This window comes from Alosa sapidissima, chromosome 1, assembly GCF_018492685.1.
Source record: "Alosa sapidissima isolate fAloSap1 chromosome 1, fAloSap1.pri, whole genome shotgun sequence".
Taxonomy (NCBI): Eukaryota; Metazoa; Chordata; class Actinopteri; order Clupeiformes; family Clupeidae; genus Alosa; species Alosa sapidissima.
In genome coordinates this window covers 52,803,465-52,817,833 of record NC_055957.1, presented here as the reverse complement: position 1 = coordinate 52,817,833, position 14,369 = coordinate 52,803,465, and the positions used below count along the sequence as shown (strand labels likewise).

Here is a 14,369-nt window from a genome sequence, read left to right as displayed (position 1 = left end):
AGCGATGGCTGCCACAGGGCACGCCGGACGGAGAGCATGAACGGCGCCGGTCGTGGACGTGAGGGTGACTCCAAGGCGTTGCCCAGTGGCAACAAGACGGCAGTATCAACATCCCCTTTAAATTTAAATGTGTAAAAAAAAAAAAAAAAAAACAAAAAAAAAAAAAAAAAAAAATAAAAAAAAAGAGTAAAAGGGCGGGAAAACCCAAAAGGGGCCGAAAAGGGAGGTGGCGCGGTTGGCCAAAACACCTGGCAAGGACTCCTGCTGCTGCGTCTGCTCTGCTAAGGAGGATTTCATCACAGTCAGTCAGTCAGTCAGTCAGTCAGTCAGTCAGTTCCACTGGGTTGGTTCTTTTCTTACACAGTCAAAGGAATGTGCACCGTTCCCGGAGTCGCTGCAATACCGGGTCGATGCGTGGAGCGGACGGAGCAAGCCCCTCTTCCGTCTCCCTGTTCCAAAAATCAGATTAATATATGGTCCTCGGGTAGAGGACGTATCAGATATTAAACTGATAAGAACAGATACTACACTTGATCTTAGCCAAAAGGCCGAGAAGCGATACCCCACAACTGCACGGGGTGCGGCGGCCCCTCTAGCGACGCCCCCCGCGCTCACATGGTTACGGGGGGAGGCGGGGCCAGCAAAAGCGGACCGCCGCCGCCGCCGCCGCCGCCGCCGCAAAACAAAACACCACGACGCTTGACTTTGGACAGGCAGGTGCAGCTCCGCCGAAGCAGAGCTTCCAAAAATACCGTAAACTCGGGGCAGTTCCCCTCCACGGAAATCTTTAGTAAAAGGCGAAAGATTTGTACGAGATGAAGAGAAACCCGAGCGATGGCTGCCACAGGGCACGCCGGACGGAGAGCATGAACGGCGCCGGTCGTGGACGTGAGGGTGACTCCAAGGCGTTGCCCAGTGGCAACAAGACGGCAGTATCAACATCCCCTTTAAATTTAAATGTGTAAAAAAAAAAAAAAAAAAACAAAAAAAAAAAAAAAAAAAAATAAAAAAAAAGAGTAAAAGGGCGGGAAAACCCAAAAGGGGCCGAAAAGGGAGGTGGCGCGGTTGGCCAAAACACCTGGCAAGGACTCCTGCTGCTGCGTCTGCTCTGCTAAGGAGGATTTCATCACAGTCAGTCAGTCAGTCAGTCAGTCAGTCAGTCAGTTCCACTGGGTTGGTTCTTTTCTTACACAGTCAAAGGAATGTGCACCGTTCCCGGAGTCGCTGCAATACCGGGTCGATGCGTGGAGCGGACGGAGCAAGCCCCTCTTCCGTCTCCCTGTTCCAAAAATCAGATTAATATATGGTCCTCGGGTAGAGGACGTATCAGATATTAAACTGATAAGAACAGATACTACACTTGATCTTAGCCAAAAGGCCGAGAAGCGATACCCCACAACTGCACGGGGTGCGGCGGCCCCTCTAGCGACGCCCCCCGCGCTCACATGGTTACGGGGGGAGGCGGGGCCAGCAAAAGCGGACCGCCGCCGCCGCCGCCGCCGCCGCCGCAAAACAAAACACCACGACGCTTGACTTTGGACAGGCAGGTGCAGCTCCGCCGAAGCAGAGCTTCCAAAAATACCGTAAACTCGGGGCAGTTCCCCTCCACGGAAATCTTTAGTAAAAGGCGAAAGATTTGTACGAGATGAAGAGAAACCCGAGCGATGGCTGCCACAGGGCACGCCGGACGGAGAGCATGAACGGCGCCGGTCGTGGACGTGAGGGTGACTCCAAGGCGTTGCCCAGTGGCAACAAGACGGCAGTATCAACATCCCCTTTAAATTTAAATGTGTAAAAAAAAAAAAAAAAAACAAAAAAAAAAAAAAAAAAAAATAAAAAAAAAGAGTAAAAGGGCGGGAAAACCCAAAAGGGGCCGAAAAGGGAGGTGGCGCGGTTGGCCAAAACACCTGGCAAGGACTCCTGCTGCTGCGTCTGCTCTGCTAAGGAGGATTTCATCACAGTCAGTCAGTCAGTCAGTCAGTCAGTCAGTCAGTTCCACTGGGTTGGTTCTTTTCTTACACAGTCAAAGGAATGTGCACCGTTCCCGGAGTCGCTGCAATACCGGGTCGATGCGTGGAGCGGACGGAGCAAGCCCCTCTTCCGTCTCCCTGTTCCAAAAATCAGATTAATATATGGTCCTCGGGTAGAGGACGTATCAGATATTAAACTGATAAGAACAGATACTACACTTGATCTTAGCCAAAAGGCCGAGAAGCGATACCCCACAACTGCACGGGGTGCGGCGGCCCCTCTAGCGACGCCCCCCGCGCTCACATGGTTACGGGGGGAGGCGGGGCCAGCAAAAGCGGACCGCCGCCGCCGCCGCCGCCGCCGCCGCAAAACAAAACACCACGACGCTTGACTTTGGACAGGCAGGTGCAGCTCCGCCGAAGCAGAGCTTCCAAAAATACCGTAAACTCGGGGCAGTTCCCCTCCACGGAAATCTTTAGTAAAAGGCGAAAGATTTGTACGAGATGAAGAGAAACCCGAGCGATGGCTGCCACAGGGCACGCCGGACGGAGAGCATGAACGGCGCCGGTCGTGGACGTGAGGGTGACTCCAAGGCGTTGCCCAGTGGCAACAAGACGGCAGTATCAACATCCCCTTTAAATTTAAATGTGTAAAAAAAAAAAAAAAAAAACAAAAAAAAAAAAAAAAAAAAATAAAAAAAAAGAGTAAAAGGGCGGGAAAACCCAAAAGGGGCCGAAAAGGGAGGTGGCGCGGTTGGCCAAAACACCTGGCAAGGACTCCTGCTGCTGCGTCTGCTCTGCTAAGGAGGATTTCATCACAGTCAGTCAGTCAGTCAGTCAGTCAGTCAGTCAGTTCCACTGGGTTGGTTCTTTTCTTACACAGTCAAAGGAATGTGCACCGTTCCCGGAGTCGCTGCAATACCGGGTCGATGCGTGGAGCGGACGGAGCAAGCCCCTCTTCCGTCTCCCTGTTCCAAAAATCAGATTAATATATGGTCCTCGGGTAGAGGACGTATCAGATATTAAACTGATAAGAACAGATACTACACTTGATCTTAGCCAAAAGGCCGAGAAGCGATACCCCACAACTGCACGGGGTGCGGCGGCCCCTCTAGCGACGCCCCCCGCGCTCACATGGTTACGGGGGGAGGCGGGGCCAGCAAAAGCGGACCGCCGCCGCCGCCGCCGCCGCCGCCGCAAAACAAAACACCACGACGCTTGACTTTGGACAGGCAGGTGCAGCTCCGCCGAAGCAGAGCTTCCAAAAATACCGTAAACTCGGGGCAGTTCCCCTCCACGGAAATCTTTAGTAAAAGGCGAAAGATTTGTACGAGATGAAGAGAAACCCGAGCGATGGCTGCCACAGGGCACGCCGGACGGAGAGCATGAACGGCGCCGGTCGTGGACGTGAGGGTGACTCCAAGGCGTTGCCCAGTGGCAACAAGACGGCAGTATCAACATCCCCTTTAAATTTAAATGTGTAAAAAAAAAAAAAAAAAACAAAAAAAAAAAAAAAAAAAAATAAAAAAAAAGAGTAAAAGGGCGGGAAAACCCAAAAGGGGCCGAAAAGGGAGGTGGCGCGGTTGGCCAAAACACCTGGCAAGGACTCCTGCTGCTGCGTCTGCTCTGCTAAGGAGGATTTCATCACAGTCAGTCAGTCAGTCAGTCAGTCAGTCAGTCAGTTCCACTGGGTTGGTTCTTTTCTTACACAGTCAAAGGAATGTGCACCGTTCCCGGAGTCGCTGCAATACCGGGTCGATGCGTGGAGCGGACGGAGCAAGCCCCTCTTCCGTCTCCCTGTTCCAAAAATCCAAAAAAAATTTTTGGGGATGCACAGATTCAACGCAGATCCACAAATATGTTCACATTCATGGCACAATTCAAACGGGACTAGAAAATAATTATTTTCTCACATTCACTTGCATTGACGATTTTTCAATCTAGAAGTCCACTGGGGGTTTAGCGGATTGGCGGGACTTACCAGCTCTATAGGCGTACGTTTATTTCCGGGTGGGAGGGCACAGTTTGAGGTTTAAAATCATTGGAGTTCCTTTGAACCGCTTTGAACCAATCAGTAAAAACCGGCGTTTCGTCATACAGAGAAGTTTCTCTGCAGCACGCCCTAACAAGCACGGGTGCATCTTATCAGCAAACAATCACACGTTTCATCTGCGTAACTCTCGCCAAAATGCATCATATAGTGTTTTGTGAATGTACCCAATTCAAACCTTCATGTAAATGCATAAGTACGTCCAAAGCGCCAATTTTAAGCTTGTATGCGTTGTCGTTTTCGGGTGAAATTACCTTTTGAATGGGATTCCTATAGGGCCACTACTTTTTTTGATACAATCGTGTCAAAATCGCTATTGAAACTTTGATCGAAGTATCATCAGTGTCTCTACACATGAACTCGAGCATTGAGAACATTGTTGGTGTACACAGAGTTCACTAAAAGAGAGGTTTTGAACAACTCACTTGTTTTTTCTGCTTGCTGCCATCTTGCCATCTTGCAACGAGTGAGTTGTCCAAAATCTTTCTTTTTAGTAAACTATGTGTGCACGAACAATGTTCTTAATGCTCGAGTTCATATGTAGAGACACTGATGATGCTTCGATCAAAGTTTCAAGTTATGTCGAGCCTTCTTAGTGTTTGAAAAATAGCAATTTTGACGCGACCATGTAGCCTACTAAGAAAATGACAAAATCTATGACTAAAGTTTAGCTGACGATATAACATCCTACTCCACTGTGACTTCGTTCGTGACACTCCTGTTAATAGGCTAAACTATTATTCACGTTTGCTCAAAGATTGCATAAGTATAAGCCCTTTTTGCTCCCTACGTTGATGTATTCCAAGCGATCTGCTTTGGGGGCGGGGACGTAGTAATTGAAACACCATGCCTGGGTACGTAATCGCTCTCAGGGACGCCCTCTGTTCGCTGGTTGGTCCAAAGATTGTTAAGGCGGAGTCGGCTGCCCAACTGCCGAAGTAAACTAGCGCGAATCAACCTATTCCAGACGGAGTACTGTAGGGAAAATAAATCGACAGGAAGTACGTAGACAGGCCAAGGCCAGGCTAGCCTACTGCCCCCATCAATGCAGATATTTTGAATAAAAACTAAAAGTATAAAACATATATCCTTGATTAGCCTATGTTGGGTGGAAGAGAAAATGGACTGTTTTAGTAGTAGTATTAGGCAGTATGCAGTCAGATAGGTCACCATGGGCATATTTGGTTTAGCTATAGATGGATTCACAAATAAATAAATTAGCCTACATTTGGCAGGATACTTGATATACAGGCTAAATGCAAATATGGTATTATATTATTTTACATTATTTTACATTAACAAAATGTAGGAAAATAGAACAGACTGAAAATAAAGTAGGCACTGATCTTTAAAATCCTGTTTTCTGTAGCCTAAATGTTGTCAGTCATTCTTAATATTCGCAATTGGTGCACTGGAAAGTTAAGTACAGAACTGACTGTGCGCCCAAATTTTTGTCTGTGCTCCTAAATTTTGGGCGCACAAGTGCTCCTGAAAAAAAATGTAGAGCCCTGAAATGTTATTACATTTTAAACTGCTACAACAAAATTCCCTGATACTGCATGATTTTGCTCAAAAAATTATTTAATTTAAATTATTAAATTCTGACTTTCCATGTCTGGAATACCCTGTGAATCTGTCTCCAGTCCCCAGAGGGTTCAGGTGGAGAGGAAAATGGGAAATGTTTATGGACGCTAAAGTCCTATTCGTACAGGATTAGTATTATGTGGAGACAAGGGTAAAGTAATTATTAGTCCCGTCCGAATACGCAATGTCAGTAATTATTACAGGCAATGTCAGTAAAAATTACTGGAAACTTTTACCTTCTGTAAAACGGTCCAAAAAATACTTCGGGTAATATTAATCCTGTTTCAAATACGATCCTCTGTAAAAATGTATGTAGATATTCCGTCACATCCTGTCTTTTTTAAGCATGAAGGCGCTTGAAGAAGCACTCAGTAATAAATAATGCAAGACAACCACAGGGTTATGATTTTGCCAGGTAATAAAAATATTTGTATAGCACCTTTCATACACAGAATGCGGCTTTACATTTGGAGCGTGTAACACAATAATAGAGAAGAGTCAGTCATTATCAGTCATTCCTCTTTGTTGCTGTGGCCGGTTATGATCCAGTCAGCAACATATCAGAAATACTTAGCAGTATATATATACCGTAAAATTTCAAATAATAGCCGAGTCCCAAATAGACGCACGTCTCTTTTAAACGCCTGGTGTGGCTACAGATTTGGGTTAAAAGACTGTCTTAACCCTCTAGGCGCCACAGGCGACTATAGTCGACAAGATGCGGTACTGAATAAAACGGCCGATTTAGTCAAATAGGGTGTCATATTTCGTTCGACTTCCACTCCACTAGATGGCAGACATGTCATACGTCATCCCCGAGTCGAAAAAAGGACACGCTTTAAACAAAAGTTTCTAGCTACAGCGCATTGAATCAGTGCATGAAATACCGGAGCTAGTGTGCGTGTGAGCCACTTTGTCAGAGCGATATTGTCAACGTCAGCGAGTATTTGCATTAGATTATCGTCTAATGGCATCAAAAAAGTTTACCTGAAATGAAGTGTTGGGTCTTCTATTCGCGGACCCTGATTCTGAAGGGGAATATCTGCCTTCAGAAAATGACGGTGATTCGTTTAGTGAGGCTTCAGATGCGTCCCTGCCTTGCAATGATGCAGCTGGACAAAGTGAGAGTTTACTCCATAGTTTAGCTTACACCAAGCACAAACGTTGAATCGTTTGCCCAATGTCACTGGTGGGAATAATGTTTCACGGGTTCGGAGTGTTCATCGGGAAGTTAGCAGGGTGTTAGTGGTGTGGCGAACGAGGCTGGAGGTAGCCTAATATCCATAGCGCTAGCTTCTGTCTTCTGAACGTGTGCCTCCACAATCGCGGCGACAGTAACGTGGTGGAGCCTTTGTCTAATGCCACTGGGTAGGTTAGACGAGGTCGAAGTGCTCATAGGACAGTTAGGGGGGAACGTAGTGGCAGTGTGGGGAGTCGCAATGAGAATGACAGTAGGCTTAGTCCGAGCTGTGCAAATTCTCTCCACTCGGCGCGCGCGAGGCAGATCTGGCCATGCTGCTCGCATGGTGGAGGTGGTGACACGCTCTCTCCCTCTCCCACACACACACACACACACACACATTAGGTCATGCATAGTCTATCACAAGATGATGGGAATGCCGGCCCTGTATGGATAGGGATAGGGAGTCATTATCTCTACAGCAAAAGGCCTGCTACATAAAAAAAAAAAAAAAGTCAGCCATTTAGTAATGATTTACACTGTTGATTTGCTATCTACTTCCCTGATCATTTAGGACATACAGTACACTATGTGTTCCTTTTTGTGTGTTCATGTCCTTGTGATGTGTGTGTCTTTGTCAGCTAAGAAAAAAAACAAAAAAACATCAACAAAAACAACAAAAAGAAAAAAAATACTAACATTGTCTCTTGTCTTGTCTCGTCATCTCACTCCTGACCTGTCCCTTGCCGTGGCAAATGAGCTTTTGAACTAAACAGGTCTTGTCTACTTGTGTTTGTGTGTCATCTGAATAATATATATGTGCCCCATACATCAGAGTGCCTACTGTATGTAGTAAATGGAAAATCTCTACAGCAAAAGGCCAGTCTACCGCTACATGCATTTGGTTTGTTTCTGCCATTTATTAGTAATGATTTACACAGTTTGTTCACTACTTACTATTTACCTGAGCATTCAGTATTGTGCAATATAGCATACAGAAGGTGAGGGACATTTTGGGGGGAAAGAAGTGGTGCATTTTATCATTCAAACATGCAACTTTTCATGAAAATTCTATAATCCAAGATGGCCGCCACCATATGACGTCATAATATGCAAATTAGATATAAACATTTAATCTCTACATACACTTTGGGTCATCCTTAATATTTCTCTAATTTACAGAAAGTCTCTATCTCTTATCACTTTTAAGATATAGCCTTTTGAAATGAAGATGTCAAAATTGATCGTTTCGGAAAAAAACCTCTGGCGCCTAAAGGGTTAAATAGAGGCCTGGTCTTTTTTTTAGTTTCAAGTTGTATTTAATCTTCTAAAACCTGTCTGATCGTCTGTTTAAGCCAGTATGGTGCAGACTGTGCACGCTAACGTATGATTAGATGACATTAAAAGACTGCGGTGGGGAAAAGCTAGAGTTCCAAATTGTATAACTTTTTTCAATATGAACTATGCCCATCTGTCCGACTTCGACATCGTTCAATTTATTCCTTTTTTTTTTTAATTTGCAGAATAGGCCGATGGTAGGCTTGTTTTTATGCTGGCAACAAAACAAAAGGGTTCACGAACGTTATTCTTTATTCTAAATGCTTACTGCAATGGCAATAAAGAGAAAGAAGTAGTGGGCTATGATTTAAAATGTGAGCTGACTTGCCAAATTTGCTGAATAAAATACGGGAGAAACGATATGGTTCATGCTCTCATGCTGTTTCATTCGTGCCGAAAAGGAGGGAGAATGAAACATTATGCATTTTACGCTTTTGAATAAATAATTCCTGAACGGTTTTTGTCAGGGGTGAAAATGCAACTGTATTTGACAGAGGACAGATATAGGTTACTAGTGACAAAATATAAGGTTTCAGTGTGATACAATCTCTTCGTAAATTAAGTTTGATTAAAACGTGTTTCATCTGTTCTGGCTATCCCCGCTATTTGGATCTTCTCAGTCAATAAACATGTCAACACTAAATGAATGATGATCAGTAATTGTCATCGGATAGCCTAGTCATATGGGTAGACGTTCAGTGTGTTTGAAATAATTAATTTGATAATATCTTCCATCTCTGCAGAGGAAAAGTTTTGTTTAAAGGGAATTAAAGGCCTGTCTCATATAGATGCCCGTCTCTAATACTAGCCGGTGCAGTTTGGCGATTTGGGGGAAAAAAGGCTGGGTTATTATTTGTAGTTTTATGGTATAGGCTTTGCTAACAAATGGTTAGGCTAACAAATGCTTATGCCCTGTTGATTAGGGATGGGCAACGATCGTCGAATAGTCGGAATCACGTCAAATATTGAATAATGAATGTGACTATCGTTATGTCCAACTCAAGAAAAAATAAAAGAACCCAGCACTAGAAAGGCAAACATGTTCCTGTAACACATTACATTCAACCAGAGGGTGTCGCTAAAGCACCAAAACCTCTGCGATACATATTTATGTGTATTGGATCATATAATAACAAAACATAAGAGCGTAGCCTACTGTCTGTCTTGCAACCGTTAACTGCGGCGTGGCGTGAACTAGGCAGACTAAGCCGAGTAAAAGTTCTGTATGGAACTCGTTTAACAAAATAAATGCAAACGAAGTTCAGTGTAAGCTATGTCAAGGAAAGCTGGCATACCACGGATCGACCACAACCATGCTGGCACTGTGGGTCCATCTACAGGTCAGCAGTCAGTGGCTAGCTTTTTAGTTAGACCACGAACATTAGATGCTAGGCGGGCAGAGAAAATAACTGTCTTGCTTTCAAAGATGATCGCGAAAGCCATGCTACCCATCAGTTTCGTTGAAGGGGAGGGTTTTCGCGAGTTGATGGCATTTGTTGAACCTGACTACACTGTCCCATCTAGAAAGACGCTCACTTCTAGACTGGAAAAATTGTATGATGACTGTGCAAGCAATCTACGCACCCAATTAGCAAGTGCCAATAAAGTGTCACTGACGACAGATTCGTGGACAGCACTGACAACCGAGTCCTATCTCACAATCACTGCTCACTTCATACATAACTGGGAGGTGCACTGCTGTTCTTCAGACCAAAGCCATGTCAGAACGGCATACGGCTGAAAACCTGTCAATTGTGCTCACAAACGCGACAGATCAGTGGGGTCTTGGAGGGAAAGTGTACACCTGCGTGCATGACAATGCCAGCAATATGGTTCTAGCCAACACTGGCCTTGACTGGGACTCTCAGCCTTGTTTCGCCTACACATTTCAACTGGTCATAAACAACAGCTTCAAACTACAGCAAATAAATCACGTAATTTCATCTGCCAATCGTCTGGTTTCACATTTCCACCATAGCACAGTTGCAACCAAAGCGTTGAAACAAAAGCAGCAACAACAAAACTTGCCGTAGGACAAGGTGGAACTCTGTTCATGATATGTTCGAGCGCTTGTTGGAGCAAAGATGGGCCGTGTCTGCTGTTTTATCTGACAGGACAGTCACTAAACCACCCGATACACGTACCCTTGAACAGACTGAAAATAGCTGGACAGTAATAGAAGAGCTCTTACCCGTGTTGCACTCTCTCAAATGTGCCACCACTGCCCTTTGCGGAGAATTTGGAGTATCCATCTCAATGATTTACACGGTGACGGCAACTTTATTGTCCAAACACCTCAAAGAAACTCCTGGAGAATCCCCCAAAGTCACGAAGTTCAAACAGACCGTGTCTGCCTCACTGGAACGACGACATGCACCTGAAGATATCCGCAACGCTCGCAAGGTTGCATATATCGCGTCCCGAGACCCGAACACCTCAGGTTTGCCACAGATGAGGTCAGACGCGCTGTGAAGGCCGCTGTGAGTGCCCTCCTCTCCAGCCCCGATAGCGATGACGAGAGAGACCTAGAAGACGCAGCTGCATCAAATGAACCTGAACCATCAGCTAAAAAAACAAGGAGTGATTGCCTGTCTGCATCTGCAATTGCGGTACTGTTTGGTGAAGATTACAGTGGGGAAACACACACAACAGAGTTAGATCATTACTGCCAGGATATATGCCCACCTCTCCACATTGATCCCATGACCTGGTGGAAAGCAAACGACTGCAAATATCCCAGCCTGCGAAACTGGCAAACACATACTTGGCTGTGCCTGCTACATCAGTGCCATCAGAGCGTGTGTTCTCCGCAGCTGGACTAATTGTCAACAGATTGCGCACCCGTCTTCATCCCGAACATGTGGATATGCTCATTTCTTTAAACAAAAATATGGCATAGATAGATAGTGCTAGACTATGACTTACTTTCGTTAATAAAACGATGTTAATAAAAGTTTGCGTATATTGCCGACAACTGTGCTCCGCTAACCTATAAGCCTAAAATCATTATGGCATAGATAGCACATTTTCGAATGAACATTTAATTTTGATAACGAAACTATGGGTGTAAATATACATCTATAAATAGATATTGTTTTTTTTTTTGTTTTTTTTAAAGAGTTTGACGACAAAGTTCATGGTGTAGCCTAGTCTGACCGTCATTCCTGTAAAAAAAAAAAAGTAATTACTGCAGCCTAAAATCATTAATGCTTGAGGCAACATTATGAAATGATCAGTTTTGAAGATCTGAAGATGATTTTGCAGTTTTTAAATATTGAAAAAGTTATGAACAGTTTACGATAGGCCATTGTTTCCATATACGTGTCTAGTTCAGTCATGAATGCGTTCAGTAAAAAAAAAAAAAAAAAAAATAGCGATCTGTTTTCGAGCATGTACTAGGCCTATCTGCCTAAGCCTATGTTGAAATAAATTGATGTTCATGGCACAGGTGTTGTATTAAACAGATTGATTTCATACAAATCATAAAAACCTCTGCCTGTGCCATTGTGTGAGCGTGTATCCGAGGTTTGTGTGTGCGTGCGTGCGCGGGGGAGTTCTTGACCGACCGATTTTCTAATAATTTTCGAATACTTATCAGTGAATATCGAATGGTATTTTTGCCAGAAATGCACATCCCTACTGTTGATGTGGACTCTAAAGGGGCTATCACATTGTACACGGTATGCGCTGCACTCGCCGCTAGGTAACATCCCAAAGATTTTTGTTGTGCTTGCCGCTGGGCTCAGCGCAAAATACCAATGACTCACAGCGCTCCACGGTCAAAGTTAAACCTGATTGACCTTTGATCACAGCACGCGCAAGAGCGGCAAATGCTTTGCTCAGCGCAGCGGCAGACCAGTTCTTGCGCGCGCAAGCCATTGACTATAATGCATTTCATAGAGCATGCCGCGTGTAATGTGATGGGCCCTTAAGTGGTTAGCCTTAGTATGTTTTGCGATTATATAACTTTACATAGATGTTTATGGAACACAACGACCGGAAGACTGGCAGCCTTAACCCCCTACAAACACACCATATGGCAACTGTGGCAAGGAAAAATTCCCATATTCCAGGAAGAAACATTGAGCAGAACCTGACTTAATAGGGGGAGCCCATCTGCTTCTGGCTGGTTGCAGCTCTAATGGAAGCAGTCAAAATTAGAAATATTCGAAAAAGTAATCTACAAGAAAGGTAAGGTAAAGTGTAGGGTAACAATGTAATCGACAAGGAGGGTGAATTTGTGTGATAATATTTCAGCTGTAGCCTGTACATTACCCGAGGCTCACCACAAACATTTAATTGTAGCCTACAGTTGTCCTTGACATATTTAGCATATAACAAATAAACTTGAACTTGAAATTGAACTACTGAGCACACACTACTCAAGCCATGTTGCATGTATGAATGCAATATCAGGAAGCAACATTGCACACACATGGCGACAGGGAGGTGACGGCAGTGCGTAAATCAAGTTACTCCCCTCCCACTTCTGGTAGAATACTGAGGTTTCTAAATCCCGTGCAAATTGGCCATTTATATTACAGACGTCCTGTGGTACAATTACTTTGCCACACATCTCCGTAGTCAGTAATGTTATAAGGGAGTAGGCTGCTTTTAGCTTTTGTCTGTTTTCATCATAGGTCATCATAAAACTTAAATTTTGTACTCTGAGAATTTTGCGTCCATTCGCTAAAGGTAGCCCATTTTCGAAACTTGAAAAAAAAAATGCTAACTGCTTTTACATTAATTGATATCAGCCTGGTAATCCAATTCTGGAAAGATAATTTCTACTGAACCACATGGTCAGAGGACAAATAGCACTTGGACCATAACATTTTAAGTAGACTGTAAAAATAAACAAAATAAACAATAAACTTTATTGCCTCTATTCTTACAGTTCACCCTGATTTTGCAAATTTAAGATGGGGGCAGAGACATTCCATACATTCCTAACTAATGGTCCTTTAGGGCTACTTTTGACAGCGGGGGAGTGAGGGCTTTCCTATGATCAACAACTATCTCAGCCATTAGCATTATAATAGTCTGTGCGTTAAGGGGGAAAAAGTGTCTCTAAACCTGTAGAAGTTTAGTCACCAAACTGCATGAGCTTACAAGTAAAAACTTCTTTTCATAGTATGATTATTTTATTATAAAAATGACAATGTCACGCCATGTCATCCTTTGCTTTATCCTGCCATCTACTGGTGATAAATGGAATATTTCCCACATCAAGTAAGTGGGCAAAGACGGACAACATATCCGTGAGAAAAGAGGTGATACCAGCTCCTTATTTGTCCCTCACACACTGTTCACAGACTGGAAGGTCTACACTCACCTTCGCATCCCTAAACCCCTGCCACATCAAACACAAAACAAATGCCTACACATGATTCAACCTAATGCTGACCAGGAGAATAAGCCACATCTACATACATACCTCTTCAGAAGATCCTAGATGATGTATACTCAGAAGAGAAGGCCATATGAAGTGATGTCACATCTAGCATGCAGACCTCTCTCTGCAGCACTGAAAAGGTGTCACATTTTAAGAGGCAACTCATCCCCCAACCCCCCCAAAGCAAAAGAACTCCCATCCCTAACCCCCAACGGCCCACCCCAGGCCATCACCTGTACACATACACAGAGTATATTCATCTTGCAGGTGTGTGTGTGTGTGTGTGTCTGGAAGGAGGCCATGTCTATGTGTCCAAATATAACGGTGCAAGGGATGTACACAAACAAAAAAACAACAATAAGAACTGCAATGTTAAGTTGATGGATTTTGCAGAAGTAAAGGAAAGGACCATAAACAACTGCTCAGGCAACCTTCCCTGTTCACACTCATTCCCTATTCCACACTATGATACATTTCCTAATTCAATCATGTTGCTATTTTGGTTATGCTGCCACCTACTGATGATAAATGGCATAGTGACCAACTAAGCACACATCATCTGGTATCTTTCAAAAAAGGAACAAAACATGAGGCCGAAATAAGGAGCTGATTTCAAACTTTTCTTCACAGTTCTCACAAAATACAACATCTGCATTTCAGATGGCAAATAAAAAGGATGCCTGTATGAAGAAATTAATCACAGACCATGAGAATAAGCCATATCTACAAACATACCTCTTCAGGAGATCCTAGATGATGGGTACTCAGGAGCAGGAGGTCAGATGAAGTGATGTCACCAGCAACAACAGCAGCATGCAGACCTCTCTGGGCAGCACTAAAAAGGTGTCACAT

At 44.1% G+C, this 14,369-nt stretch overlaps 8 non-coding genes and 1 pseudogene across 8 annotated transcripts; all 9 read right to left on the bottom strand.

Annotated features, from left to right (window-relative positions):
- Positions 1-369: 369 nt before the first annotated feature.
- Positions 370-560, bottom strand: LOC121682441. Its single transcript, XR_006022562.1, has one exon. It is a non-coding gene; the product is annotated as a U2 spliceosomal RNA (small nuclear RNA).
- Positions 561-721: 161 nt separating this feature from the next.
- On the bottom strand, positions 722-835 carry LOC121679673. The gene has a single exon (XR_006021385.1). It is a non-coding gene; the product is annotated as a U5 spliceosomal RNA (small nuclear RNA).
- A 364-nt stretch (positions 836-1,199) lies between these two features.
- On the bottom strand, positions 1,200-1,390 carry LOC121682383. The gene has a single exon (XR_006022546.1). It is a non-coding gene; the product is annotated as a U2 spliceosomal RNA (small nuclear RNA).
- A 161-nt stretch (positions 1,391-1,551) lies between these two features.
- LOC121679668 lies at positions 1,552-1,665 on the bottom strand. Its single transcript, XR_006021383.1, has one exon. It is a non-coding gene; the product is annotated as a U5 spliceosomal RNA (small nuclear RNA).
- Positions 1,666-2,028: 363 nt separating this feature from the next.
- LOC121682334 lies at positions 2,029-2,219 on the bottom strand. The gene has a single exon (XR_006022525.1). It is a non-coding gene; the product is annotated as a U2 spliceosomal RNA (small nuclear RNA).
- A 161-nt stretch (positions 2,220-2,380) lies between these two features.
- Positions 2,381-2,494, bottom strand: LOC121679662. Its single transcript, XR_006021381.1, has one exon. It is a non-coding gene; the product is annotated as a U5 spliceosomal RNA (small nuclear RNA).
- Positions 2,495-2,858: 364 nt separating this feature from the next.
- Positions 2,859-3,049, bottom strand: LOC121682277. The gene has a single exon (XR_006022494.1). It is a non-coding gene; the product is annotated as a U2 spliceosomal RNA (small nuclear RNA).
- Positions 3,050-3,210: 161 nt separating this feature from the next.
- Positions 3,211-3,324, bottom strand: LOC121679644. Its single transcript, XR_006021364.1, has one exon. It is a non-coding gene; the product is annotated as a U5 spliceosomal RNA (small nuclear RNA).
- A 363-nt stretch (positions 3,325-3,687) lies between these two features.
- Positions 3,688-3,830, bottom strand: LOC121684674 (annotated as a pseudogene).
- Between the last annotated feature and the right edge of the window lie 10,539 nt (positions 3,831-14,369).